This window comes from Ornithodoros turicata, chromosome 8 (assembly GCF_037126465.1).
Source record: "Ornithodoros turicata isolate Travis chromosome 8, ASM3712646v1, whole genome shotgun sequence".
In the NCBI taxonomy this organism is placed as follows: domain Eukaryota; kingdom Metazoa; phylum Arthropoda; class Arachnida; order Ixodida; family Argasidae; genus Ornithodoros; species Ornithodoros turicata.
Genome location: NC_088208.1, coordinates 18,164,936 through 18,170,942, shown reverse-complemented (window position 1 = coordinate 18,170,942; position 6,007 = coordinate 18,164,936). Strand labels below are relative to the sequence as shown.

The 6,007-nt window shown below is 44.9% G+C and overlaps 1 long non-coding RNA gene across 1 annotated transcript; it reads left to right on the top strand.

Moving 5' to 3' along the window:
- Positions 1-172: 172 nt before the first annotated feature.
- LOC135366582 (uncharacterized) lies at positions 173-5,935 on the top strand. Its single transcript, XR_010414227.1, has 3 exons — positions 173-326; positions 3,230-3,338; positions 5,154-5,935. It is a non-coding gene; the product is annotated as an uncharacterized LOC135366582 (long non-coding RNA).
- Positions 5,936-6,007: the final 72 nt, after the last annotated feature.

The window sequence follows — 6,007 nt, the reverse complement described above, 5'->3', positions numbered from 1 at the left end:
AAATAGAGAAAAACATCGCATTTTTCCAAGACTTTTCGCAAAAGGTCAACACAAGTCTCTAGCCTTGGCATTACGACACATGTGCGGGCCACATGTTGGAAAATCGATTTCCCTGGTGGGAGGCGAAGAATGAAACCTCAGTTCCAGGTGAATCAATCAACTACAGAGTGGATGCTTAACACGTCACTATAGACGTTGATAAATGTTTCCGCACTGCGACCGCACTGTTCCTTATACTCAGTTCTCTGACGAAAATGTGAAATGTGTTGCATTACATGATAGCTGCTTGCCGGGAATGAGAAAATTTCAAGTGAAATACGGTCAACGTAAGTAATAGAAAGATACAGTGAAACCTCTGTTTATTAGCTACATGAACTTTTACGTATAGCAGGCTGCATTTCCGGCAGGTGCAGTGCTGAACAAACTTTTGCAGAACAGGCTCCGCTGAATTGTTTCCTCAGAGTGACACGCTGGCACCTAATGGTATCGTGTGGACTTACAAACAGGGTTACCAAGGCATATGTCGTTAAGTTCGTAGGTGCGATTCCCCGTAGCGTGTCAGTCTTGGAAGGAACCCAGTAAACCATAAATGTCCCTGGGATGACTGCAAGACATCCTTACCAGGATATGTGGACTACCTGTGGACGTCCACAATCCTCCTGATGATGTCAAAGTGGACATCCCATGGATGTTAAAAAAAGCATCCATATCATGTCACTGGGATGTCTTTCAGAGACATGATCTGGTACCTTGTTGGGACGTTTTTTATGTTATGCTAGGTGCATATACTTTGAGCAATATCATGATGCAAATATGTGGTTCAGCTTCAACGTTTCTTGGTGCACTGACTGAGTACAGTAAGACAGCTTTTCATAAAAATAGTCTCGATTAGAATGAATCAAAAGTACGATAAGAAACTACAATAGTACCACAGCAGCGAGGAGCTTATACAGCTGGGTTTATAAGCATTTTTAGCAGGATGGAGAGAAAAATATGCAGGTTGTGTAGAGAACAAGGTTAAGCCACATTGTGCTACATAGCATGTAACCAAAGTAGCAGAGGCACTGCCGTGGTAACACACGTTTGTGGGCGCGTTCGCTATTGACGAGTGATATCAGGTCTGATGTGATTGGGGGCACTGTCTTGATGCTCATGTTAACACGTGGCGCTGCTCTGATACTAATATTAACAGAGCTGTTCAGGCTCATGTTAACACTAGAGCTCCCTGATGCTGATGCTAACACGAGGGCTGCCTTAATGCTGATGTGGCACAATAGTTGCATTGATGCTGATTATGGCAATCTTGAAAATGCTGCTGTGTGGCCAGCAACGGCAAGCTATTCACCGACCCTCCCCGTCGCTGTCTACATGCTTTCTGAAATGTTCCGCGATGTAAGCCGCTCATGTCTGGGGGAGATGAGAACCCGCAAAAACCCACGCGAAACAGTAGATATAGCAGCAAGAAATCACTTTATCACCACTCACGAGTACGTGCCTATGAAAGCATCCCCATTCATCATCAACAGCATTCGTCTCACGCAGGCACAAAATTCGCAATGATCGGACAATGAACAACAATGAAAAAAAGCACATAGATTCTCACTTCCGGTCCAACTTGTCTTTCTCAAAGCATTTGCAAATCTTGTAATGGATGAGTCTCCGCCACATTGAACACAATGCTTGCGTCTTTCTTCCTGGTGCACGTTGCGCCATACACGCCCAATCTGCAAGAAATATCTTTTCAGAAAACACGATGACAGCATAGCCACGTGCAGTAGGTGTCAAGACATATACACACTGTCCGCACAAAGTCACTCACAGTTTCATCTTGCGTTCCGTCTCCCTGTCGTTGGTCAGATTGCCTGCAAATGGAGTGAAATCTACAATGGCAATGGAATGCACAGTCGAACATATTATTTCACAGTTATATTGATTACACACCTTACACGGCGAAAATCCTGATGGCGAAGAGCGATTTTGGCTTCAGATACAGGGCCGCGTCCTCACTTGACATTTCAAACGAGCCTGAGTGGTCTGTTGTGGGGTGGCAGAAACATTTCCCCTTACGTGCTCTTTCTCAGGCGGGTTGCTCGAACGACAGCATACGCAGGGAACGACAGTACAAACCCTCTAATAGCTGCAGACTTAGCGGAACAATAATACGCTCGAGATCATCCGTACCACTCGCCGCGATGAGAAACGTCTGTTACGCCCAAAGCAAAGCGAACCAGCGCCAAGCGAACACAACAAAACTGCGCATGCGCGACTGACAGCGCTGGCTGGTGGCATGGTGAACAGGCAAGGACGCGGGAGTTCGTGTTGGCATGCAGCCAATGCAGCCATCGCGGCCCAAGAAGCAAAAATAGGAAACTGTACACAATATTTTTTGTCAATTTAAACTGAAAAATATTGTATCGGGCACGTGCCTGGTATCATGCATGTGTAATTCCACTGAAGTGACACTCGCCCCACATTACGTCCAGAGTACAATGTCAAAATACAATCCTCAGGATGTCATGCAAATGACAGCCTTTGCGACACTACCTATGGATGTCCTAATGATGTTTAAATTGGACCAGGACGTCTGGACTAGATGAGGACGTCCATGGGTTTTTTATGGTTTATTGGGAAGAATTGCACCAGAGCGTCTTCTGTAAACTTTTGTGGGTGTGTTTCAGATACCTTGTGAAACTGAGTCTGCCACATGAAAGCTTTTACATTAGTAAAAAAAGGACAGTGTGTACGTATATATATTTATCACCTCATAGTTGCTTTCAAACACACTTGAGACACCAAGGTAAAGCAGGATTTTTGCAAGGTTGTACGACCTCTCAAAGTGAACCCAACTGCTTCAAATGCTCTCCTGATTGGAAATGAAACGATTTTTTTTGGGTGCTACACTGTCCATCAGACGACATCATAAGGGCTAAAATTTCGTCTAAAAATCATGACATGTAAATTGGAGCGGGATTTCCAGGGAGGGTTGCTCATACTCTGGGAAGTTTTGCCTATATACTGCTTGCAACAGCTGAAGGGGCAAAAGTAAAACACATTGTTTGTGCAAACAACAAACGTTTTGCGATAGTTTGCAGCAGAGAATTGAGCATTTGGTGGAAGGTTTACCGTCAGAATCATTTTTGAAAGCTTGCACGGGTGAGCAAAGATTATACCCTTAGACATGAGGACTTGCTGGCTATTTTGCTTTGGCTATATTGTATGCTTACAACAGGTTTTTCAAACCTGGAAGGAGCAGTGCAACCTTTCCCAGAGCCAGAAGGCGTTCAGGAATTATTTGAACTTTTGGGGTACTTTTATGGCCGGGTACCCTGCAGAATCAAGTGAGTATGTAGTTGGAATATTAGGGTCTCGACCAACAAGTTCTCATGGCTTGTCAGTCAAGTTCTCATGTTCTCAAGTCCTTTCGCGTTGCTTCATGCAGCATGTTTCCTACTCCCACCACTTTCATACACCACTCTCCTCGTCATTCACCACTACGTGTTGTTTGTGACTATCAGAATAGTGACTGTTAGCCACTATTAGAATACCGTTGTCACTTGTGGGCGTGGTCAGAGAAAGAAAGATTACATCAAATATTTGATTTTTTTCCTAGCGCTTCTCTTCCCTAACACTAGTCGTGATCTCCAGCTGTACCGGCACCAACATTCAGGTTAACGTGCTACAGTAACCTCAAGGATCCTCCAGGGATGTACTGTGCTGACCTACGTCAGCCCCAAGAGCACACACGCTCCTCGGGATGTCCTCACAGGAGTGTCATCATGTCCTTCGATGTGTATCCCCAGAACGTCCTGAGAATGACAGCCGCGGACTATCCATGGAGAGTAATTCAGATACGTCCTGTGCCCGTCCCTGTGGGTAGCTAGCGGGACGAGAAATATTACTTTTTTTGTTCATCTGCTTAGACTCCCTGAAGACATTTGTTTTGTTTTGGGGCGATCCTAGGGCCTGATTCAGCGTAAAATTATCTGCCTTGCAAAAGAATGAGTGTCTATCATACATGGAGTATTTCTCGTGGAAATGGCAGAAAGCGTTCTTTTGTAGCACTGCTTTTGACTTTCAAAGTACATACCTGGGTGTCTCAAACCAAAATAAGTAAGAAACATAGATTTTGCAGTGATGTAGAGCTAATACTTAAATAATTTTCTCGCTTTGGATATTTACTCTTTGCGTAATCGAAACAAGCGTGGACTGCTCCCCCTTCGTTTTGTATAGTATCCAGCAGGACTGTCGAATCTACGGAGGGTCATGTTATAAGCAGTAAATATTATCTGTTTTCGCTTCGGAAGGTATTTTGGGGTGGGTTTCTCGGGCATGGTGCCCCTGGCAGGATTGTTTCTTTGTCTTTTATACTTTTCTGCTTTCTTTTTAAACCATCCTGATCATTGTCTGTTGTGGATTGCACTAGAAACGAGCAGCAAGACTTTATTGTGGCAGTTTACCAAGATGTATGGATCAGTAAAGTCACGCGGAAGAAAAAATAAGGTGCAATAAAGTGAAACTAGGATTCGTCCCTGAAGTGTCATCGCTCTGTCCTGAAATTGTCCTCAAGGAATGTCTGAGGACATACTTAGTACGCCATAAATAGTGCCCCATTGACACAATCAGGAGAATTTGAGGATCAGATTTGACTCTCCTCGGGATGTCATCCGTGTCTGTGCATGATGTTCTTGGGATATCCCTGCGATGACAGTGTGTTCTTGGAGAGGTGCTAACATCCCTGATTCTGTGAAAAAATATAGTTTTTCAAAGAGCATTTTTTTTCCATTTGACCTAAGCAGTTCTGGCGAACAGAAACTATTGAGCATTCAAGCTGTAGGCTCCGTTTCTGCTTAGGAGTACCGATGACCACGGAGAGATTTCCAGATCAAGCAAAAGTGCGGAAATCATCAGCATACGTCTTACATGACAAAACAACCCTACACGTTTGCACACGCTACCATACCCGACATCTTCTCACAACCTCTGGAACCTCGCACAATCTTGCACATCCTCAGCATTAGGTCCAGCTTTGTTCCTCGTTTACAAGAATACACCCGATCGACCTCCACACATGTCTTGTATGCGGCGCCCATGTGTACAATTTTTCAGCCTTTTGTGCGCAAGCATATATGTTCGTGATATTCCTTGTGTTCTAGTGGTGACGACGTGAAGGACATTCTTCATTGTCTTCTGCACTGCCAGCTGCACATTCCTGAATGGCAAGCCCTCCATCGGCGTCTAATGCAGCTTGGCTATGCCGTCCAAGGCCACCCTCCTTGGTCTTTTCCTTCGGCCTACCCAGTGAGCCGTCACCACAGTCCTGCTACACTTTTTGAAACACTCCAGCCTTCTGTCTACCCTCTGACTGGGCCCTCTTCCAGTGTCTAGCCTGTACCGTACTAACTGTTTTCCTTTCTTTCTTTCTTTTTCTAGTTTTACTTATTATTATCTTTCTTTTTGGAATAACAAGCCAGCATTAGCCTGGCTGACATTTTCATATTCTCCCCCTGGTGTTCCTGAAGAGTAACGCACAAACCACTGTGGTCCGTTTACGTACACTGCACAAAATCCATACACTTCGTGGCCTCCGAAGTTATGTACATACTAACGGCTCAGTCCTTCAAGACGGATGGACAGCTGCAATTTACATTCCACATCATGGAGTTTCACATGAGCAAGGATTCAAGCTCCTCCATGCAATGTTGTGACATTGCCAAGGTCTTCGCTATTAGCTGCTTTGAGAGACGACCCTTAGGCGACACCTAGAGTTTGGGTGATCCTCACGGGAAGTTAAGGAGCGTTGAAGGTAGTAGTAAGCACTGTCCACTGGCTGGCGGCATCACACAGGACAGGGCAACACAGAGGGGATGTGGACACCATTAAATTAACATTTAGAGCCAAGTACCCAAGAGAAAAAATAAAGTCGGCACAAAGTCGGCCCAATGTACAGTGTCAGACTAAAAGTTGTCGGCCCGACCTACGTAAAAGTGACCGGGCTAAGGTCGGGGAT